Below are 24,437 nucleotides of genomic sequence, written 5' to 3'. Positions count from 1 at the left end.
GAGGGGTCCCGGGTGGAGGCTAACAGGTACTGGCAGAGACCGAGGCTGTCAGGATGGGAAGTTAGGCAAGCCGTCTATGTTACTTTGCATTCACCTTGATCTTCATTTTCCCTTTGGACAGTGAAAAGCCAGGGGTTTCTGTATGGAGAAGCCACGCGGCGAAGTCTGGTGCAGATTTCAGCCATAAGCTCGAGTGCCGTAACTTGATATAAGCAACCGCAGCAGCAAAGTCTGATTGATCTGGAGTTCAGCTTTTGCAGCTCAGGAAGGTCTTTCATTAAAACCCAAACCAGCCAAGCCAAATCAGGGCAAGTTATAGATGCTCCTGCACAAGCACCCACAAACCTGGTACCCTGACTCTTTGCTAAAATTAAGCACCCTGAGATAAGCTTCTCTTCTCTGCCTGCACAGTAGTACTTTCCTAAACTTGTCTTTTCTTGATTTTCCTCCCTCTGCAGCATCCTCAGAGCAGAGCAACACTGCAGTTCCCCGGACCACCCATCCTTGGCTCTGTCCCGGGCAGCCCCGTTTCTGTGGTGCCCCCGAGGTGGCCCGGATTGTGCTCCTCGGCCCCGGCGTTTCACCTCTCCATCCCCGCAGCCCCATTGCAACCTCTCACTTATTCTCAGTCATATTGACAGCTGGCTTGATTCTTGCAGAGCTACCAAACCACATTTCATGAAGATTGATCACAGAAGCCATTGTTGTCTCCTGTTAAGCCATTTATTTGCTGGTTAATTCCCAGGGTCTCTCCGGAGGGAAAGGGGGAAAGTGGACAATAGCGGGAGTGAAGGGACCCTACTCAGCACAGGCTTTCTCAGGGATATGAACCCCCCAGCTAACCACAGCATGCTTCCACCCAGACACCGGGCTATTTTTAGCGTAACATTTCAGCCGGGTTGCTGTTGCCTCCACTCGGAGCCCAACTGTGCTCTTGGGAACCGAGCACTGGCATCCCAAGTGGCCTGAGGCGGGTGGGTGGCACCGCTCTACCCCGCACGCCAAGCATCTGTAAGGATGTGAAATCAGGGCTCTTCAGGGCATCCTCTGGCAGGGTCTGGGCTGGTAACTCAGTGATAGCACCAGCCCCTGCTGCCCTTCTTCCTCTGTTCAGTGCTACCAGCGCTGTGCACAGCTCCTGAGCTGAATGTCCCTCGTACTGGACCCACAGGGCTGGACAGGCGCGGGCAGCGATGTGTGCAGGGATGCTGGAGGCCCGTGAACGACACGGAGCTGTGGTTGCTCTTGGATGCGTCTCCTCGTGCTGTCGGCTCACCTCACACCTGCTTTGTGGCAGCTCTGCCATTGCAAAGGACATATAGGAAAAACCAGGGGTCTAAAAAGCGACGCGCCATTGCTTTGCTCTGCATCGACTCTCCAGCCCAGTCTCCCTCACCTGGCTGTAGGATCCAGCCGCTCCTCAGGGGCTTTCCCTGCCAGCTGGAGCCATCTCCTCAGGATAACACCGCTCCTGCTCACGGGGTCCCAGTGTGCAGGGACAGGAATTATTGGACTGCTGAGCCTGGGACACAATCATGTCCTCCAGGGTCAAGAGAAGAAGACAGAGAATAAATACTCTATTATAATGAGTGTCAGTGGAGACAGATGTAAGAACTGTAGCAAATGGAGTCTCCTTTGGGGAAGAGAAGGGTTTCTGAGCAGAGCTGGTTGCCTTCATGCGCTGGGTGCTCACCAAGAGGTCTGGACAGTGCTTTGTGCCAGGGCACTGCCGATGAGCTCTGCCGCGGGTGCTTGGCGGACTGGGCACAGGGCGGTTGTTCCTGCGCCTGGACTGGGAACATTTTAAACAGGAGACTGAAGAGTAGCAAATAATGAATACCACACTCCAGTCTGAGGTTTTGGATGAATAATCATTGGTGTTGAAATATAGGAGACTCTGTGAGTCTGGGCTCCGAATGTTTTCACCAGTACCCAGTGATTGTCCAAATACAAACAATGAATAAGAGGAACCACAGCAAATGCAGCGTGGGGGAGGGCAGTGCCAGCTTTGCTCTGCCTCCCCGTTCTGTCACCAAGCAAGTGAACAGGGACTCGTCAGGTCTCTCAGGGATGCTGCAGCCACTGCGTGTCCGGGCCATGCAAAGGACATTTTGTGCCCAGGCTGCTCCCCAGCTCCCGGTCCCCTCTCCGTGTGCCTGCCCCTTCTGCTGCTGGCAGGCTGCAAACCCCTGTGTGCTGGCTCCAAGAGGCCCCCGGCCGCACACAACCGCCCGGTCTGTGTCCAAGTGCCATGTCTAGGACTCAACCAGGGCTTTTTCCATTAAGAAATAGCCTTGGGAGCCCTTGGCCATGGCAAGACAGTTTGTACTGCCATCGACAACCTTCGGAAAGGGTCTGTAGCTGGCTGAGTCCTGGGCTGCCGGCTCCAACCGGAGAAGCGGGTTACCAAAACAAAGACAGATGGCAGGGGTTTAACTCAAGGGCTTTTTCATTCCTGCTATCGTGACGCAGCCATCGGGAGCATCTGTGCTGCTGTTAACTGGAGGGCTGGGCTCCCTCTTGCCCCCAGCATCCGCTGCCCTGGCTGGGTCTGCAGGAAGCCTTTGCTCCTTCCCTGCCAGACTGGGACCACCACACTTCTCAGGGCACGCAGGTGTCCAAGCTGTCATCTGCAGGGTGCTGGGCCTCATGCAGCACCCACAGCGCCCAGTCCAACACGCTGCAGTGGATAACTGCTCCGGCCATCCTGCTGCCCTGCAGTTGGGGGGGTGCAGCCCCTGGCGCTGCCCACCCGCCAGCTGGGTCTCCTCACATTCCTCATCCCTTGCCCTGGCTTTACCCAGGGACAAGTCTGCCTGGGGGAAATGTGTCACTTGTTCTTCAAACATCACTGGTTCAGGCCAACATCACCTCAGTCACACTCAGAGTCAGTCAGAGGCTGATTTAAAATCCAAATTGTTGCTATATAAAAGGAGGAGGGATGTATCGGCAAGAACACAAGAGAGATTCCTTGCATGGGTGCAGAGGAGGAAATACATCCCAGGCAATGTCTGGTTCCCTTCGACAATTTCAATGGCTCTCTGGACACAAGACAAATGTGTCCCTGTACCGGGGAGCGTGGCACTGCACTTGCAGGGCTTCTCCTCTCCCAAGCCCAGCTGCTGCAAAAATGCAGGCAGGCAAAAATGTCCAAGGTCAGGAGACACCGGCACTTAGTTTTTAAATAGTTTGGCTATTTTAAAAGCTGGCAGCGTTTGTTTGTGAGGCCACAAGCTTTACACAGCCTCCCCCTCCCAATCCACCTGAAGCAGACCAGCTGGCTGCTGGCACAGGCACTGCTGAGGTGACACCGTGGCGTGACATGTCTGCCAAGGGACACAGGTCCCCACCCGCCACCGTGAGCAGCATCGTGGCGAAAGCTTGGCCAGAGCCTCCCCGAGCGCTGGCTGCCGGGTAGGAGCCTCATGTCGCTGTTTGAGGTGGCCCTGAACAACATTTGGCCGCGGGTTGTTCTTGCCTGTGTTTGAGTCGCTGGTTTGTGCCGGTCGCTGTTCCTGTAGGTGGCTGTGCTGGGTGATTTCAGCTTAACCAGCAAACTTTTTGTTCAAACATCAGCTGTACTAAATTTGTATGAAGCAATTCTCATGCTGTCCAGATGCCACTGCTTCTAAAAATAGTCCAGTCTAGTCCGTTTTCCCAGCTTCTTGCCTTTTGTCAGTAATATTTTTAATAGTCTTTGCAATATTTTGAGGAGTCGTTTGTCCATGTCAGGACAGCAATTACTGGGAACAAAAGTCCTTCCCAGTTCCCCTGTACTCTCATTCATGCCCTACACAAAAATACCATGAATCAGCTCTTTTTTGCACTGGAAAACAGAAGTTTTGGATGCACGCTTAACAGAAGCTAAGTGTTGGGCTGAGTCCAGACTTTCCCTGCAAAACTCCCCAGCACACAAAAGCTGCTGTGGGTCCCTCCCTTGGCACTAGTGCAGCATCTGCAGCGGGAGCAGGATGTCCCTGAGGGTCTCCAGCATGGTGGGTTGTTGTCCAATGTGGTCAGGAGATGGAGAGCCATAGGATGGATTGGGATGGGTTGGAATGAGATGGGATTGAGTGGGATGGTGTGGGATGGGTTGGGTTGGGACAGAATGGGATGGAGCGTGTTGGGATGGGGATGGGGAGGAGGGGCCAGGACGGGGTGCCAGGCCAGCAGCCAGGGGCAGTTCCCTCCTGCTGCTGCCTTGGTGGAAAAAGCTGTGGCACACGCTCTTGCCTCGGTTTCTTCATCTCTCAGTGGGTATGACTGTGCTGTTTGAGAACCTCGGAACTTTGTGGCTGGAGGTCACCACATCAGCAGTGCTGTTATGAGTGCAGAGACAGATACTATCTCTGACACTATCTTGCTTGCTAACATTTTATTTCATGAAACATTTATGCCATTTCTGAAGCATTTCTGCAAACACAAGCAGCTTTTAAGGACATTGGCATCATTTAAATATCCAACGACGTTCTTGAATGTTGTGGCTTTTCCTGTGTTTATTTTTCCTCCTCCTGGACCTTTTGCTCAGCAGACAGGCTGAGTTTTTTTCTTTCAGCTCTGCCTGCCTGAAGCAAGCGTCCCAGGAGGTGCAGCACTGGCAGAGCCTGCGTGGGGCTGTGTTGAAACCCCAGGAGTGGCTGCAGGGATGCCCCAGGAACCAGGAGGAGATGCGAATGCCAGGGCGGCCGACAGCCCTGCTCACACTGGTGGCAGAAACAGAAACTTGAATTTCCTCAGCCATAGATCAATGGGACCCATGGCATCACCTCTGCCTGCTGGGGCAGGTGAGAAACTGGGGAGACTCCATCCAGGCCACCTTCTCCCAGGGCTGCTTTGTGCTTTGGGGTCTTGGGGTGAAATGACCCTGAGAAATCCCAGGCAGTTGGCTTGGAAAATCCCAGGGAGTTTGATTTACTCGCAGCACATGTTTGCGTAACAATACAATGGGGGAGCCCTATTTTTGGTACAATGCATTGTTTTGCGTGCCAAGATGTGCTGATACTCCCAACTCGGGCAGGCACCAGCACCGCCATGCTGGGGTCATGCCCCGGCTGCCTGCTCTCGCCCTGCAGACCCTGGGTGAAGAGGGGGGCCAGGAGGGCTGGGAGTGGCAAGGGGATGCCCGGCCCTTGGCAGGGACCAACGCTGCTGCTTGCAGGGGCCCTCGCTGTCCCACTTTGGGCTGCAAAACCTCATGAGCAAGAGCAACTGGCATCCAAGGTATGGGACGTTACTGAGCCAGCTTTTGGGGGGATGTCTGAAGAGATCATTGAAAACCACCACATGGTTCTTCAGTAGCAAATGTGGGGAACTGGTGGGAAATACCATTCGGTGGGTGGAGTTGACTCTGTTGGGCTCTGCCTTGTAGGAAACCCCACTGTGTCCAAAATGCTTCACCTGGCTGCAATGTCCACGTCTGGTTTAGCTGTTTGCTTGAGTCAGGTTTGGAGATTTTGGTGTGAAAAGAGCTTTGCGGCACCCCAGCACCAGCCCTGGCAGGCGGTGTCCCACGGTGGCCTCCAAACAGGCAGCCACTGGGAACCTTCTCCACACCATCCCAGGAGGGCAATGGGCACCTCAAATAACTAGTGCGAGGGAAAGGCAAGGGCAGAGGCTTTTCTGCAACACAACTGGTGCCAGCCTGGCTGGCCCTGAGGTTGCATTCATGTTTCAAAGTGTGATGGACCAAACCTGGCACACCTGGAGAGGTGGTTTGGGAGAGAAACATTAGCGTTCCTCCGAATGCAGCAGCATTGCTTCAGCTTTGCAGCTGCACTGGGCTTCTACTAAGACCCTCTGGCAGCAAAGCTCTGCTCATCTTACTTGTGGGGGCCAATGGGTGCCTCTGTGCACCCAGGCATCTGCTCCTCCAGGCTGTCGGACACCACTTGCCTGGCTGATAACCAAATGCCTGGTTGTGTCTTTCCTCAGCACCAGACAGGGACGCACCCTCCCGGCAGCCATGGTGCCGCCTGCTCTGAGCAACCACAGCACCACAGCCCCGGTGCTGATGTTTCCAGCCCTGTGGTTTGGACCATTTGGGGGACTGGGATGGGCCTCTCCGGTTGGTAATTTGGCCTTCCAGGATCGGTTTGTATGTGGACTAGCGTTAACATGGGCTAGCCCTGCTGCGCAGACATGGGTACTCGTGCAGGCTATGGCCAGGAAGGTTCATGGGGGCTCAGCCGGGGGGTGCAGCCCTGTTTGCACACCCGGGTCTCCTCTGCAGGCGCTGGCTCCCATACGCTGCCCTTTATTCTCCTTCTCAGCCGCTGCTGGGAAGACACGGAACAAACAAATGTGGAACAAAGCTTTCCAGGAACCGCGTGCTTCCTCCGAGAGCCCCAAGGTCAGAGTTACGAGCGCTGCAGAAACACCCTGCCCTCGATGTGGCCAGCGAGCTGGAGCAGTGAGCATCCCGCCAAGCGGTCCTGCGGGCATCTTTGTTAAAAAAAACAAAACAAAAAAAAGATTTGTGACTTATGCCTCATCCTTGCAAAAGAGTGTTTGAATTTCCAGCAGCCCACAGAGAGTGCCGGTGTGAGGACCAGTGCACTTGTGCTTTTGCACGTTGGTGTTTCAGGGAAGGCTCAGGAAGTGCTGATGGAGCATTCGGACTTCAGGTCTTACAAACTGGAGGGGAAGATGCATGGCGAGAGGCTTGTTCCCATAGCTCCTCCAAAAAAATTCCTTGCCTGGGTGCATTTGCAGAGTGGGCTGCATATAAATTATCCATAAATAAACTTAATATTAGTGAGCAGGTGGAACAGGGCAGGGTTCAGGAAATTATGCAAAGAGAGTAGACAAAGAGCCGGGCTGCAATTGCTCTTTGTCTAGGGGAGCCGGGCTCACTTTCTGCAGTCACAATGAGTTAGTGCAGGGCACAAAGGCGGACAATTTCAGATTTGATTAAACTGTTTGACAGCATTCATATGTTAAATTATTATATCCTACTATCTGCTGCTACAGTATGCATATCTCAGGAGAATCACAAATGAATCCATTGAGGCCAGAGTGTAGTGTAACAGGAGATGTAATTGATAAGCTAAACAAGAGGGGAAAGAAAAAGCAAATTTGTTGTGGTTTTTACCCAGTGACCAGGCATGTCAAGTCAGGAAGAAATCAGTAACATGGGCAAACACAGATGCACATTCTGGCATTTGAGAGTCTAATCCGGATGCAGATATTTTAGGCAGGATCCTGTCTCCCATCTTCAAAACTTTAGACACGAGAGCTGCATGGCATCCCCTGCGTTGGCAGATGCCTGTGGAGGCAGGTCAGGGCTGTTCAAAGGCATTCCCAGCGTAAGGATTATTTTGCCTTTATGCTTGATGCCCATTCAGTCTTTTGTGAGATGCCACGAGGAATCAAATGACATTTGAAACAGGAGCGAGGATTAGAAACCCCCCGTGTCAGCCGCACAATGTCCGGGCGGAGAAGCCACGGAGGATGCTGTGAGGCAGAGGCGACGCACACCCTGGCATCACCTTCTCCGTGGGAGGAGAGTGCAGGGGATCTTGCACCCCAGCTGTGCTGCCTTCAGCCTCTCCTTTCCCCCACACATGAAAAGATGTCTCTGTAACACGAGGCTTCCCAGCAAAGCTGCACGGATTTGCTCCGTCAGCAGCCCATGGGAAAGGGACAAAAGCCCCTTTTGTGAGGTGAGAAGATGTTCAGGGATGGGTCCTGGCTGGTTGTCTGCTCCATGGGGGGGGCTGCATGGCTTTGGACATGTGTCCTAGGTCACAACAGGACCACACAAACACCTTGGCCCACAGAAAGGTAATGCCAAACCGAGACACCACAGAGAGGCCAAAAATGCTGGCGCTGCTGCTGAAAAATTATCTGCAATGACTCCTTATGTTTCCCTGCTCTCCAGGGCGGAAATATCTGACCAGTCCCTGCTGGGGGGCTGTGGTGTCACCCCAGGTTGCCTCATGGATGGCCGTGGTGAGAGGCAGGGTGATGCGCTCCTCTGCCGTGGCCCCATCCAGGTGTGGACAGACCCCCTCCCTGTGTGCACAGGCATCAGGCAGAGCAGCTTGCCCTGGCTCCAGATCAAAATCACCATAGGAAATGCAGAATAAAAGGAGTCAGACAGAGAATGGGTTGCAAAAGCTGACTCTCTGCAAGCAGTTTAGCAAGAAAAAAAATAGCTGCAAGAGGGAAGGAAGGAGGGACTGGTCCTTGGTGGTCCTGCTGGCTCTATCCCCCGAAGGCTGTCAACAGTAGCCGTGTTTCCTCCTCTGGGACAGTGAGACGGGAGAGTGAAGCTGTCCCTTGCAGGGATTTCTGCTGGTAACAGCGAGCCCCAGTACAGCAGAGCAGGTTCACACTTGCTGTGTTTTCTTATGGCCACCAGCAAGCCCCAGTGCTGCCCAAACAACCCCGGTGTTACCCGTGACGAGCCCGTCCTTGCTCCCCGCCTGCTGCAGCCAGACACGGGGTGTGGAAACAGCCAAACCCAGCTTTTTTTCCCAAGAACACCTGATGGGGAATAGCTCCTGGGCTTGCATGTGGGCTCCAGACCCGGGCTGTCCCCGTGTCACCCTGTGTCACCCCACACTCCCTCCATGCTGGCGTCCCTGGTCTTGCTTGGCTCCTGCGCCTGCCGGCTTGGTGCCGGGAACAGGATAAAACACAGCGCAGAGAAACCCAGCTGGCCAGAAAAGGCAATCATGCCTGCAGTGGTAAGGAATTAATCAAGATCTGTGCTGATAAAGTAACTGGCAGCGCCGCTGGGGAAGGGGCAGGCAAGGGAGGGGGTGAACTTCGGTTTGGGAAGGCGACGACTGGTGCTGCCGTGCTGGTGCCGCAGCAGGAGGGGAGCGAGTGGGCAGCGGGCTGCTGGGTCCTCTGCCTGCAGAGCTGGCCTTGGGTATGCCCTCCCCACCCGGCATCGGCACAGAGATGGGACCCATCTGCCTCATGTTCCTATAGCCATAGCACCCATCCAGGCTGCCTGCACGAAAGCACCTTCCAGCTGCCCTGTAGGCACGAGAGTCTGTGAACCAGCCGCCTCTGCAGGCTTGGGATGCCTGAACACCCGGTGTACAGGTAAAATGTGGGTTACGAGGGGCTGCGGAGGAATTTCCCCAGCTCCCAGGAGCAGAGGTGGGTGACTACCCCAGGAGCTACACCCCTGCAGACACTGGGAATTAATTCACCGCTGTCATTATGCTGATTGCCAGCTGCCAGGTTTAAGTTGCTTGTAGAGGGATTCACCCAGGGCTGGCTTAGAAACGTGTCTGTGGCTGATCTGAAGCAAGGTGCACAGCAAGGGGTCCTGCAATGTCACCTTGTCACCAGCCCTCCTGGCTCCCGGCAGCACTTTGCAGCACATTCAGGACAATATTCCCCCAAAACCTTTTCATTCCTGTTCTGCTATTGCCAACTATCTTCTCCCAAAGCATTTCCCCGTCTCTCCAAAAGAACAAAAAAGAAATCAAAAAGTGCATAAAGATTTATATCTGGAGACAGAGGGCTGTCGGAGAGCGGCCGCCTGCCTCGCAGCAGGGAGGGCAGGCTATGCAGGGAGCCATGGCCGGGCTGCCTGGCTCGGCATGGGGCTCGCCAGCACTCACGATGCACCAGATTGCAATGAAAGGTTTTATTGCCCAGTCATCTAGCCCATATCAGTCAACTATTTGGCTGAAGGAGAGGCGTCCGTTCAAAGCCAGTTTACAGCAGAGTCTTTATTTTTATTTTAAAAGCATCTGGAAATTAAAAATCCCCTTTGGCGCTCAGCCACTTTGGAGAGAAAGCCAGGCCTGTCGTCTGGCCAAGCAACCCTGCTCTAGCTGAGTTGGGTGGATCCAGCGCTGGGACGTTTTTCTAACTCGAGCAGACACGAGCTGCTGGCTTTCTTCCAGCAGCTCCGCAAACTTCCCACGCCGAGTGTTGGTTTGGTCCTCGCATCGTACGTGTGACACGGCGTGCACGTCACTTGGAGCTGTTTGGGGTGCGCCCAAGCCTGTGTTCTTCCCCGACCCAGGGGCGTCTGTCAGATGGTGCTTTGGCCAGGGCAGAGAGCAACAGGCAGTCGGTGCATGTAGGCTTCACCCCAGGTGAATGACACCAATGCAAAATGTGGGTTATTTATTTCCATTTTGGGATGGCTGCAGATCTGACAGGTATCGGTCACCCCCAACAAACTGTCCCCATGGGGATGGCACATTGCTGCGGCCTCCTCAGCAGCATGGCAGGAGGTGACACTACCCAGGGCTGGCTGAACCTGGTGGGACAGGTGTGCTGAGTTTATAGCAGAGCCCTGGAAAGTTCTACGTGAGCAGCGTTTTTCTCCCACATCCACAACATTTCATTGAACTCCTTCTTTGGCAGGCTGGTAAACCCCAGCTAGATCATCCCTTGGGTCAAGGTGTGTTTTGGAAAAAGGAAAAAAAAAAAAAAGAGACATAAATACATGCCTGCAGGCAGTTATAGTTGTGTAGAACTGTTTTTCATCCTGCAGGAAAAGTGCAGACTCTGGAAATCTCCAGCCTGCTGTGGCAGCTGGCACCTCTGGCTGCCCAGCCCCATGTGTCCCTTCACCATGTCTCTGCAGCGGGAAGGGAGGTTGCTCTGAAACAAGGCAGAGGACAGAGCAATAACAATGGTTTATCCGCTCTATGCTGCAGAAGGAAAATTGAGAAGCCCTCACCCAACAGCTTGGGATTGCCACTGTGGAGAATTGAACCTTCTAAGCGTGTTAGCTGCAACCCAGGACAGCATCTTTTATCCAAAAAAAAGTGGGTGAGATGAACAAACGTACGTTCAGCTGGAGGAAGAGTTGATTATCTCCAGACACAGCTTTTGCCTACGTCCTGCTGAGTGCCTGGGGCTGCCCTCCTCCCCTTGGGGTACACCACAACGTGGGGTGACCGCAGCAGCGGTGTGTTACCCTCTGCCTGCATCCGCGCCTGGAGGAATTGAGGATTGTTGCTTCTGAGTGTCACCAAAGTTTTCTGACAGGAGAGGAAGCCAATACCCCATCAGGCTGGGGGAAGGGGATCAAATGGGCACAGATCCATCACCCCTCAGCCGACCCTTCCCAACCTGCCCTGTCCCACCAGCTCCTGTGTCCAGGCACAGTGCCCGTCTCTGCTCCAGCATGCTGGGAGCCGCAGCAGATGGGCTTTCTCTTCTCCCTCCCAAAGCCCCGCTCCTAGCGAGAGCTAGTTCTTACCAGGAAAGACCAATTTCACCACTCGCGCAGGCCAGTGAGGGCCAGGCACCCAGAGACACGAGCAGAGACTCTTCTCTAATCTTAGCTAAGCTCTTGCAAAGCCCTACTGCACATACACAAACTAGACTTTTTCAGAGGCTCATAAAACTGAAATAACCGTGGTCAGATCCTTATGGCAATGGCAACACGCCCGTCTTTAGCAGAGAGCCTATCTTCCCCATTGGATTTCAAGTCCCTGTTTCAAAGTATGGAAGCATTAGATCTTTCCAAAGAAAGGATTTCCTGAATTATTCTAACACTGAAAAAACAATGTATTCTTCTCTGCCTGGCTCTTGCAAGCAGTTGAAGTACTTGGCTGAAATTTTCTTAAAAAAAAAAAAAAAAAAAAAAAAAAAAAAGTGAGAGTCATGACATAAGAACAGGATCTTGCATTTAGAAGGGACAAGCAACCTCCAGAGCAGGCTGTGCTACCAACTCTGCCTCTCATGATATCTGCCAACTTCATGAGCATTGTACATTGTTTAAAGAACCTAATCAAGTTATATATTCCTTTTGAAGTCAGACAACTTTGATTTAACAATGGCTTCAGAGCTTAGAAAACCCCAGTCTTTTCTAGTTTGTCTTCCATGATGGTTCCTTACCTGTCTCCCATCATTGAATAAATCATTATAAACATAAACCAGATGCCTGATGCTAACAATAACTTTAGAGAGCCCTGCTTCCCTTAAGATGTATGGGCAATGACTAACACACTTTTAGCCTCCAAACTTAATTCAAAGCATTCTGCAGTTGTGCACTGGTGAGATGAAGGCTGCCCGAGACAATAACTTTTACATTAAAAATAATCTCTGTCTTTAGCAACAACAAAGTCAAGATTGTCCTCTTTCAGCCCTGGTGTCTCAGCCTGCCATGGGCGCTCTGCAAGCCGTGGGTTGCACTTACATGAATTCACGCCTGAAGACGTCGGAAAAGGAAGACCTTGCACCACCTTAAAGAAAACAAGGTGCCTGTGTTTAAATGCACAGGAGCAGCGGCTTATGCAACTTGCGGGGAGCATGCAGCAGCCAAGCATAGCTCCTTGCGACAAAGTCGGCATTATTTTCAGCTGAGATGTGACAGGGGACGGTGCTGAGTCTCCAGACATGATGGCTCTCTCCTGCAGGAGCAGCAAGCGGTTGAGTTGACCTCAGCCTCTGCATCGCAAACTGAGCTAAAGCACTTTGAAACCTGGAACTCACCTTGTCTGAAGACAGATCACCGATACGGGGAGCAGTTCTGGGGATGCGCTGGTGGAAGGTAGCGTGTTTCTGACCCAGAGACCTCAGCCTGCGGAAAGCCTGTAGCTAACAGCTGCTCCAGAGCTGCTCTGTAGGGAACGTATTGCTTAACAGAGGAACACACTCTAATGCATTACTAGTACAGTTAAATTAGTGTCTGGAGATTGAGCTCTGGCAAAGAAACAATGTTTTGAAAGCTTTGTTCAATACTCTTTCACTTTCCTATGCCTGCACACACTGAGCCTACAGAGTTGGGTTAATCTTGCCATTTTATTTATGTATTTTTATCACCCTTTATTTACAAGGTTTGCTGTCTCATTCATTTGAAGCAATAACCAAAAAGTAGAGGGAAGGAAGGATGGGAAGAAATCTTTGGATCTGCCAAAGTTAGGGAAATTCCCTTGTGACGTACCAGCTAGCGTGGCACAGTGGGAAGCTCAGTGCAGAATTTCCTGACACAGAATGAACTAAAAAGAGTTATCACTAAAAATATACCAACAGGGAGGCTCATGGGGAGCTCTAGGGGGGTTATTTCTCCTCCCTGAACTTCATGGCAGTGCCTCTGTTTTATTAAAAGACCTTTGCGTGACGGCCTTCCAAGCAACCTGGTCAAGCTTAAGCCCAATGCTGGGTTTAAAGCCATGGCGAAGATACCACATGAAAAAGAAAAACATTTCAAGACAACCAGGGGGGAGATTTTCCAGCTCACCCTTCATGTGACGCTTGTGTTACCTTGGCATGACAGCATGCCTTTTCCTAATTTCCAGCTGCTTGGTGAAGCTTCAGCCCTGGACTTTTTTTTTTTTTCTTTCTTTTTCTTTCTGATTTTTAGAAAAATCACCAAATTATTTCATAAGGGGAATGAGGCAAAGCACAGAGTGGCTTGAGAGGACTAAAGAAAGACTCTGGACCCAGCCTCTCCCAGGAAACTTTTACCACCTGCTGCACCTCTGTGCTCTTGTACGACAACAGGAGAGCTCCGTGCCAGAATAGACCCTGCCAGCTATCCAGCCACGCTTGCACCAGCGCCAAATCCATCTCCAGAGGAAGTTACTAGAGCACTAAAATATAAAAGACCATAATTTATGCATTTTAAGCCATGTTTTTGATTATGTCAAATAGCGAGCAAAACCTGAAAAATATCTTTTATAGAAAACGTTAATTCTGTATGATGTTTTTTCCTTATAAAGAATGATTTACCTGTCTCTGGTGTTATGGTCTTTGTACAACAGAGCACATGTCTGTTCTGGTTCCTTAAGTCTGAGATACAGATCCCAGGCAAACAGCTGTCCCGTGGTATTGTGGGGTTTTCATGACAAATGGGAATCCTTTACAGGCAGCTTTCATTTTTTCATCTGAAAGTCTCAGTACATTAGTAGTTGCCAGAGTCCTGTGAACTTTCCTATCTGTTATGCCATCGCCACTATAAATGCTTTCAAATTAACAAGCAGCCAGATTTTCTTTCTATGACCAAGCAGGAAAATAAAGAGAAAAGACAGAAATTATTATGTTAGACTACCTTCTCCTCCGTCCCACTTAGCAATCACTTTGTAAAGTGATATGAAAGGTTATTTACGTTGGGATACATCTAAGGGGATGAATAGGAGCAAATGCTCCAAAAAAGGATCACAGCTGTTTCCTTTCCTACCCTTGCCCGTCTCCGCTGCTCAGCAATCACCCTCATGCCGGTGAGCAAGCTGGGGCTGCTGCAGTCCTGGCCACGCTCAGACGGGATCCTGACAAAGTACGGGAGAAATTGGTGAGAAATAAGCCTTTAAGTAACCTCATAAATTCATTAGCAATTTCATGTCTTTTTTAGCTCGTTACTTTTTTTGATTCCTGTTTGGTTTTGGAAAGGGCAGACGTCCTGTGCACGGATGAGGGCAGAGACGCCGAGAACAGCCCTTTCTGTAGGAGCAGATCTGCTGTTGCGTTGGCAAGAAGAGTTTCCAGGAAGAATCGAATAATAAGCAAGACAACATTGCAAGAGGAAGATTTTATAGCAGTATATTGCACAGCTGTCCCACCATTGCTGCCACAGACTTCCAAACATGCAACCATGGTGGGACGCACAGCGAAAGGCTGGAGTCACAGCCCCAACTCCTTTTCAGAGTAAGACGTCAGGATCCCAGGCGTCCATTCGGTGCATCTGGCAAAAAGATCATATTCCTAAAAATAATGAGTGATATTCAAAAATCAAGGAAATACACTTTATATCACTTCTCACAACTCTGAATTCTTCCTGTTAATTGCTCCATCTTTTGACTGAGCCTTTTCAAACGCTTATCAATGGTCCCAGCTGCTTGGCAATGAGAAGGGGAGGCACAGTCTTTGATGAGGTCTTGCAGGGCTCCGAGACCTTAGATGGTCACTGATGGGAGATCACACTCAGGCAACCCCAGGGATCCCCCTGGTCTGGCTGTCTATGGGTAAAATCTGGCTGAGTGACAAGATCCTCGAAAATTGCCATGGTGAGTAATCCTCTGACTTTTGGTGTTGCTCTCATAAACACAGGCTTGACAAATACGGTCTTCTTTTTTTTTTTTTAAACTTCAAAGGATCATATTTGCTTTTAAAGTGATGTTTAGTCATAATATTCTGTTCCTACAGGTCAGTTGCATTGTGGGGAGGACACAGTCATTTCAAAATAAATGATGCAGGATCTGTTCTGCTAACTGATACTCTTGAAAAATTGTACATACAACAGATGCCAACGCACACTTCATTTATACGAGACACAACTGATGGTAGATTATGTTCTATCCTGGAAACACACACACGTTTTATTTCTGCCTTCACCGAGGACAGAATTTTGCATTCCTGTGCTTTTCATAAATCTTCCCTCAACCTGCTATAACTTGTGGCAAAACTTCAGCCTTGAAGAACTGTGGTGAGGGAGCTTTTATCAAGGGGACATCTAGGGCTGCTTCTGACGCCTTTATGCCATAGGTTCAACCAAAAGGGACCGCCAGGGAGTAGGTTCAGCCCCTATTTATACATATAAATGGTGATGCAAAAATCAGAAAAGTAGCAAATTTTATTATCCCTGAGCATCTTTGACCTCTTTTGATGCCTTGGGGACAAGTCTGTCAGGGCTGTTTCTTCTCATCCCTATTTCTTATGTAGGTTTTAGCGTTGCATGTGAGGAGATCACAGCAGAGAGAAAGGAAGATGCAAAACCTCTTTTCTTAGCCTCTTGGCTAAACCCCAAATATTTTAAACATTTCTGCTAGAGGTTGATTCCCCCAGTGAGTCTCAGAGCTCTCATCTCTGACTGCTATAAACCAAAGACTGTTTACATGAGATCAGCACATGCCGATATCGCTTTACACTTTACAGCGTGTTCACTTCATATATCGATAGTGATGGGCAAGCCATCCCTGCAAGCCCTTCAGTAATCTTAGGATTGTTCTTTTATTTAGAGGGAGAAAAGCATGATGAAAGTCATGCAAATGATTAAATGCAATGATCTGTTCATCTTGTGAGACCACCAGTAAATAACAAAGATCTTTAACAAGTCTCACTCTAAAGGAAAAAGTAGGTCCACTTTAAACCCTGCTTTTCCAATTTGGATGTCTAAATCAGTACTGCAGTCTTTTAAAGCAGCCAAACTCTCTACAGAGTCAGACACAGAGTCTGGCTGCCAAGTGTAAAAGAGAAAATTGTGAGAAACTCCGTAACAGGCAAGCATGGGGTAATCTCCCTTCCCCCAGAAGAGCTCATCTGAGCCTTGGAGACTAGCTAAAACATTAAAGCAAGAGGTTTTGCCCTACCCAAGCCACTATTCACGTGAACTCTACAGTGATGGTTCTTCTCAATAGGAAGATTCTGCAAAGCTTTTGATAATTTTATGGAAACTCCTCATTGCATATTTTAAGTATTCCCTTTACCATCTCCCTCCCAGAAGCACGCTAACCTCTCCAATAAAATACAACTAGAGACGTAACATCTTGTGGTCTTTGGGTTCCTGACCATATAGAGAAGCCTTCACTGGCATGGCTGTTTCAAAGCCACTGGTGAGGCTTGTGCAAGGAGCGTGGGTTCCTCACCACGAGACACCTGATTCTTGGGGAAGAGAGTACAGGGCAATTAGTCACCGTAAAACAGTCTAACGAGGCTAAAGAATTGGGAATTGCCTAGGCACCAGTAAAATCCAGTGCTTTATATGACTTGAGATGCAGTTGGGGGAATCTGGCTAATCTTTTACTCTCCTAGTAAATCATTCATTGAGGCCATCTGTGAAATATGAGAAGAGCAGCTTCAACCCAAAATTCCCGCTTAGCAAAGCTCTTACTAGCTTGGCCGGAAAGAAGCTTTCCTGATAAAGTTGATAGCTGGTCCAAGCCGTCATGATTTCCAGCAGCAGTAATCCTTCTGGGGAGATTAGAGAAGCAGCCCTTGAAGGTCCTGAAGTATGGCCATGCATTGCAGCAAAGTTCAAGGAGGGAAAAAAACAACCACAAACCCCACAGCACTTGCCAGAGCCTGGCCCAGAGATGCACCTCTCGGTGCTTTCTTCTCCAGCAGCCTCTGTACACAGGTCTGACAAAGAGCCCCCAAACCAGTTGGTCACAGACCCTCTGGAACAGGGAGCAACTGTGGGGCTCAAGGAAAGCATCAAGGAAGAAATCTGGTGCTTCAACGGCCAAGACTGAACTGTGGTTTTGTTCAAGGAGAGGCACGGACGCCCATCTGGAAAGCGATATTCAGTGCTCTCAGCTGAATCCAGAACCCAAACTTCCCTGTTTTGGGAAAGTTTGTGCCTGGACCAAACAAGTACAGTGTGGGATTATGTCACTTGAGGAGGAATAAGTCATCCAAAACACTCCCACCAACTCTCCATGCCAGGCTGCTTATCTGTGTCCTCCACCCAGATTTGATTCAGTTTTTTAAGCAGCAGTTAGTTGTTCTCCACAGGCGTTAGTAGTAACCTGGGAATAGAAGAGAGTCCTTAGGCAAATACTTCATAGGGCAAAAGAAATTTAAAAAAAGTTTAGCTTACAGGAGAAATGGACTGAACACCTAACCACAGTAATCAAGGACATGAGTTACAATCCACCCCCTCCAAGAATTAAGACAATACAGTTTTTGACAGCTTTTTTTTTTTTTTTTAATAAATCTTCTAGTTTATGAACTCTTAGGATCTGCAATTCCCAGGTGGCTCAATAGCTAGAAGGAACAGAGAGTTTCAAAGTGAAAGATGAGATGCCCCAACTCCTAGACCCAAATCCTTGAAGGGAAGGGAAGCAAACCCCAAGTAGTAGACAATATAAGAGTGCAGCAGGGCTGGAGGCACAAGCCTACAGTCTTACCTGGTGCTGGGCTCTCAGAAAAGGCGAGGCTTGCGGACCACAAGGCTGAGCAGGTCCCACCTTTGAACTCTGTCAAATCTGAGTTGTATAAATCCAGACATTTGTACCATGTTTGGGCGCCTTGCAGAAATACAGCCACAGAAGGGGAAATACACCCCCTCCTCCCCTGTGCATAAGCTAGGCAATAACATCCTTGGTTTAGTGTTGAAGTCTTCCAAACGTCTTGGTCCAAATTACAGCACTCTTGATGACCAAGTTGGGGAAGTGATTATGTCTTGGACCGGCATGTCTGACAAACAGGAGGAGCTGTAGTTTCTGTAAAGTCAGAGATCCTCTTTGCTATGTGAACTTTAACCAAAGTTTGGTGTGATAATCCCTCTGCGCTGTGGTTGGTAAGATTTTAACTATTCTTTCTGTTTTCCTTGGCTACCTGGTGTTTGCTCCACTGAACCTTGAGGTCAGTAACTGTGGAATACATCAAATTTTTTGCCTTCTCCCTAAAACCTCCTCAGATCTAAGCAAAGCAGCATCTCATTGACCATTACACCAACCAACTTATTAGTGGTGCATTTTCTGTTGTGGAAAGAAATAAGTCAAGGCAAATAAGATTGGATGTTGCTTTATTTTGGTTTTAAAAGTGAAGGGTTCTTCCTCCCCACTTAAGTATATAACTGTTGAAGAAAATATTTTACCCTGTGCATCAGCTAAGGTGTTAGGGAAGAGTTTCCTCCATTTCCAGTTAGCTGTAATAAACAATATAAATGTCCCTTCCTGTAACGCTGGTTCTATTCTTAGCGTGTGCTGTACCATCCTTGGCAGTCAGGGCAGTTGGCTGTGGTGGTCCTAACTGCAGCTTGGATCCTTGCAAATAGAGAGGAGCTGGAAGGAGAAGCAGGGAGAGCAGCCAGCATCTACTCCCTGGGTCAGAAGCAAAGTAGAGGAGGAGGAGGATGATATCTAAAGGGTAACAGAGAAGTGCTCAACCTCAGCAAGGCCAAGGAAGTACCGTGGTTGTGGTACTGAAAAGCACCTGAGCAGAGCTGCAGAGAAGATATGTCCCAGCATGGCAGAGCTGACATAAGGAGATCTCCTGTCTCGGTGTCAGCTGGGCTCTGGGGCAGAGGGATTTTTCCATTAGTCGGACAGGACTTGTGTTATTCAGCAGAAAGCTACCCTGGCCTCCCAAACATGGCAAGCTTGGTGAGTCCTCCAGTCTCCAAGTCACACACACAGTGAAGGCTGCAGGAGCATCTGTTATAAATCCTCTTCTCTGGGCATGAGCAGGAAGCACAACTTTCACAAGACTTTCCTAAATGCAGAAAATCATCCAGGCCTTTTCTTTGCAAGCGCTGCACCCCTCCTCGAGCCCTTTGTGATCTAAGTTGTTTAGAAAGTAAATGAAATGGAGTGAGCCAGAGAGACAGTAATGGTTATTTCTCCAAGAAAGAAAAGCTTAATTTTACCATGGGGATCTTGTGTCTGCCATGACCCCCCCAACAGCTCACAGGAAGGCAGGAGGAATTAACCAGCAGTGAGGACTGGTTCATTCTTGCAGATCTGTGAAGAGTTTCATCTTTGTTCTTAACAGAAATATGCCCCCCTGCAAAAAAAACCAAACCCAAACACCACCTAGTCCTCAGCTGGCAATGCACAGCTTCTCCATAGCTTATAGAACTCTCCTTTTTCCATCTAACCAAAGCAGACCTAGGGCTTGTAACCTCTTTGGAGACTTTCCTGGGCTGCAGCTGAGATGATCAATGCATAAAGGGTGGGCAACCCTGGAGGAGCTGGTTCCAGAAAAGGTGAGAGGAGAGGGAAGTGAGAGGAGGATTACCAGGCTCAGAACCATTTGTCATTTGCTCGTGGTTAGTATCTGTTTAGCTAACTGGCAATTGAGATCAATAGCTAGGATTTTTCCATCCAATCTAAGTGAGCTAGCAGTTGGGTTTCATTCAAGTAATTGTTCTAATGGATAATAATGTATTATTATGACTAGAGGGCTTATTACTAGAATGTTGTAGTAAGTTCAATAACCCAAACTCACCATATATTGTCCCTCTTGTGGGAGCTTCAGCTGTTCGAGAAGGAGCCTCACAGTTGCGTGATCATCCCTAAAACCTTCTCCACTAAGTTCCAACTTTGGGGAACAAGTTGTTCATCATATGCTGAATTCAGCCTTGGAGTAACTCCAGTGAAAACAAAAGGAGTAACAACAGGAATGGATTAGGCCCAATTGCTTTCATATTTCTCCAACTTGAACTTCCAATTCCAATACTAAGGGAGGAGTAAAAAAAAAAACAAAAAAAAAACACACCAGAAAAAGAAAAAGAAACCAAATATATGGCACAGTGACAAAATATACTTCAGAACATAAGTCTATGCCGTGACCTCATGCCCTTTGGAAAGTGCACCAAGGTGAGCTTTCACAAGCTTACCCATAAACAAAACCCTGCTGTCATCTGGCAGGAGCAATATATATTCCTACTTCTGCCACTGTATTGCAAAAATTGTTACGCAGAATGGTCAAACTCATCCAGCAGTTCTAGGCTGCTACACTTGAAACTACTGACCTTCCACACGTCTGAAAAAAACTAGTATCTGCCAAGCTGAGATATGAAGTCATGAGGATTTCATTTCATAAAAACATACTGAGTAAGATTAAGTAGTGCATGTTCTGTAGTGACCCCGTTTTCCAGGGAGAGCTGCGTGCAGATCAGGAGAGGGCACAGTCTCACCTACAAATCTGTGTCTGATAGATCACCTCCTTGGCATCTCTCTGGTTAAATAGATGGGAGCAACAGGGAGCAAGTGGAATAAGGACTGAGACAGAGAACCCCAAGCTCCTCTGCTGGCTATTGAACCATGCTTTCTCTTGATGTTTGCTGCACTACTCACTTAGTAGCTTTTAAGTAAGTTACTTCTAACTTTGACCTGCTGTTTCCTGCCAGGGCTGATGAGCCACGAGTGCAGAGTCGCTTCCTCTGGGCCAGTTCCTCAGTGCACGCTTTCAGTAGCTGCCACATGAAGTTAGCCTACGAAAAAATGTTGCTCTTGTTTTCACTGGAGTTATTCCCAGGCTATTTCAGCATGTTACAAAGTGGGTAAAAGAGTTATCCAGCGATCAGAGAACTAAACTGCAAGTCAAAGCCCCAGGTTCAATTCCTAGCTCATATTAAACCAACACTAACCATATGTCGTCTTTGTGCCTCCACGCACTCATTTGAGAGTTTTAATAATAATGATGACACTCACTTAAAGTTATTCCTAAACAAATAAATTTATGAAACGGCACAAAGCATTAAGACCACGTTTGACCCATGAGCTTTACAAAGTAAGCGCACAGCTTCATTCGACTGACAGGCTGGAAACCAAGGAGTTCAGCTCAGCTGCTATCTAGCTCAGAAATCACTGCACATTGTTTGCAAACTTATCAGGAGTGACTTGAATTGTGAATTAGCTTCAGCAAGGCAGCTGGCAGGCTGCTGAAGCATACAATGCCTGCTGAATCTGCACTTCCTGTTGGAGACGTGCGAAGGAGAAGGCAAACTATGAAAGAGCAGAGAAACCGCTCCCAACGCAAGTCAAAACTACGTGCAGCACAGTCACAACAGGGCCAGCCGCTGATCCGGGGGCCAAACCAGAACTCCCGTCAGCAACAGCGCTGATAGTACTCAGCCCTTGCACAGCACTTGTAGGGAGTGATCTCAAAGCACTTTGTGAAGAAGATCGGGCTCATCCATCTTCCCCCACCTCCTCGCTAGGCTGGGTTAGACCGCAGAGCTGGAAGGGCAGTGGTCGGACCTTCCCAGACCCACACTGTAACCCTGCAGGCAGTTCTACCCCACACAGCCCAAGGTTGGTGCTTGTTTATTTTGCAGTAAATAATGCAATCTATGTCAAAAGCAACAGCGGCAGACACCAAGACACGTTCTGGCCAGCCTTAGCCAAGCACTCACCTGGACATGGCATCAGAGCACAGCTACGCGGTCAGAGGCTCACTCTGTGCAGGCAGATGTTCCCCTCGTGCTGCAGGTTACAAAGCTGAAGCCGCTGTAAATTCTCCAAGATCCAGGTCCGTGTGTGCCCACTCAGAAATAACAGAAAGATGCTTCCCGCGCGCGGTCTGACGGGAACGCTGCAGCATCAGCACTTCAGGAAAAGAACCCCAGCTTGTGCACTGCAATTCACTAAAACCAACTGAAATGTGCCACAGCATGCTTCTTAAAGACTTCACAGGGCTGGGAAAACAGCCAATATGCAATATACTCCTAGAAAAGCTCTCTTGCTGAGAGTAGGGCCGTTTCATTCATTTCAGGTTGTCAGTACATTTGATCAAAGTCTCCTCTAGCATGGGATTGTGTCATTCTTTTACCTAAGAACGTTCACCTTTTAATCAGTTTTCAGGTCATTAATACAATGAAGTCCAAACCTCACTCCGGAAAGTTAGCATTTACTCTGAGAGGAAGGGGTTACATCACTGGTGAAAAGAAAGAAAACATTAGAAATTTCTAGCAATAGAGGCTGCAGGATAAACGCAGTTTAGACACACTTCAGCCAGTAGTACCACTGCTCATTAAATACCGTTCCGTGCTTTGCAAGCCACAATACGCCATCCTGTGGTCATCCAGATCACAATTAACGACTCACATCTGGGCCAAAGCACCCAGCAGACTTAGATACGCGTTGTGCGTGCTGGCTCTTACGCTCATCATATAGTACTACATAATACTACTAGGCGCCTCATTGCTAATGCAAAGCAAGGCTGAAAAACTTCAGATATTCTCCAAAAAATACCTGAAAAAACCCAGTAAGTGCAAGTTGTAAGATTGCTAGCTGTCTGCATGCAGCTACACCAACAACCCCTCTTCCTCAGCATGAACCTTCTGTTGGCAACAAGGATAACCACGACTCTTCACAGGAAAATCATCACTTTTGCCATCCCAAGCAGGTGCACCAGCCTCCTGCCCTGCCATCTCCTTTCTGCTGGGTGACATTCCTCCTCCCGCTCTGGTGCTCTCCCTGCAGTTCCTCATCCCACCAGGTCCCCCGTGCTCTCCCCGCTGTGCCCACAGCTCTTTGGACATCCCTGTCCTACGCCTATGCTCTCAATTCCTCTTTCATTTCCCCTCTGCCCCCATGAAGAGTTTTGCCCACTAATACCTAGGACATACCCTGATGTTTGGCAGCATAGTTAGATCGCCTGCTTCCGTCAAAGACAGGAAGTTGAGCATCCAGCCTTGCTTTGGTTGGCCAACAAACACAACTATAACCTTCAAGGCTGATGCGAACTCAGTGTAAAGGGGGCAGGAGTGAAGCTGTGAAAGCACACACAAATCCAGCTAGCCCTCTGGACTCCTCCTTGTTGCCCATTTGGCCCACCCTACCCATGCTGCCTCACACTGCTCATGCCGCTGGGTTTTAATACAGAAGAGGGGGAGGGGGAAATCGGGGGGGAAAAAAAAAAAAAAAGGAAAAAGTGACCAGCAGCAATAAGAGTCCTCAAAAGGCAAATGTTTCCTATTACAGTGCTAGCTCTTTCAGGCTCTTTGATGTCGCTTCTCCCACACAAAGCTGTTTCTTTCACAGTCTGTCCTTGCACACGAACAAGATGTTACATGTACTATACGTAGAACATCCTCAACTCTTATTTAAAGCACATTTGTCCCTACTCACTGTACTTCGTTCTCTGTATCATTTTTAAAACCAATACTCATACATCATAGGCACAGAGGCAGTTTTTATTCTAACTTCCCCTTTCACGTTTATTTTTCTTCCAAATTCTTGGAGGTTCTGGTCATAAGTAGAGAATTGTTGACACTTAACTGGGGTTGAGACTGAGCTGCTAAGTTCATGGCAGTAGCTGAATTTTTCCAAAATTGTAGGGGCTTGTAGGGCAAAGGGTTTATAGAATCATAGAATCATTTTGGTTGGAAAAGACCTTTAAGATTATCAAGTCCAATCGTTAACCTAGCACTGCCAAGTCCACCACTAAACCACGTCCCTAAGCACCACATCGACAAGTCTTTTAAATACCTCCAGGGATGGTGACTCAGCCACGTCCCTGGGCAGCCCGTTCCAGTGACTGGCAACCCTTTGGGTGAAGAAATTTTTCCTGAATTGGTTTGCTTTTCAGAAGCCAGCTCCAACATTTAGGTTTAGATTCTGATTAGTTAACTTTAATTACATTCATTATTTTACTTTGGCCCACAGTTTTTGATACCACCTGCTTCCTACCTGCACATTGCAGATCCTAACCTTTTCATACTGAAAAAATTATTGACCATGCGTTGCATTGATAAACCAATACAGTTCTCATGACAAATTTAAATTGCAAATTATTTGGGGCAAGGAAAACCTTTTTGTTCTAGTACAATAGGGTTTTCATAATCTGCATTATAAACTACCCCAATACAAATAATAGCCTGGCATTTCTGCCGACTTAACTTTCACCAAAGTTCAAAAGCGGTGGGGACTGCAGCAGAATGCGGGAGGTTTCTGTAGGCGATGCAAGAGTTAAATCAGGCAACTTCTGCAAAAATGGATCTTGGAGACAATGACATGCGTTCATTTGACTCATGTTGTTAAAGAGGAGTTACTTCTGCATAAACTATATCCAAATGCCTTGCAGAATTAAAACACAATGGATAATTCTTCCAGAAGACA

At 48.8% G+C, this 24,437-nt stretch overlaps 1 long non-coding RNA gene across 1 annotated transcript; it reads right to left on the bottom strand.

Moving 5' to 3' along the window:
* Positions 1–9,621: 9,621 nt before the first annotated feature.
* On the bottom strand, positions 9,622–22,850 carry LOC142603341 (uncharacterized). Its single transcript, XR_012837256.1, has 7 exons — positions 21,731–22,850; positions 19,819–20,048; positions 19,238–19,331; positions 17,775–19,151; positions 16,379–17,393; positions 13,663–14,631; positions 9,622–12,551 (listed from the first exon to the last, which is right to left on the bottom strand). It is a non-coding gene; the product is annotated as an uncharacterized LOC142603341 (long non-coding RNA).
* Between the last annotated feature and the right edge of the window lie 1,587 nt (positions 22,851–24,437).

This window comes from Balearica regulorum, chromosome 11 (assembly GCF_011004875.1).
Source record: "Balearica regulorum gibbericeps isolate bBalReg1 chromosome 11, bBalReg1.pri, whole genome shotgun sequence".
Classification (NCBI taxonomy): domain Eukaryota; kingdom Metazoa; phylum Chordata; class Aves; order Gruiformes; family Gruidae; genus Balearica; species Balearica regulorum.
Note: the sequence above shows the minus strand (reverse complement) of the source record. Positions and strands in the feature narration are given on the sequence as shown.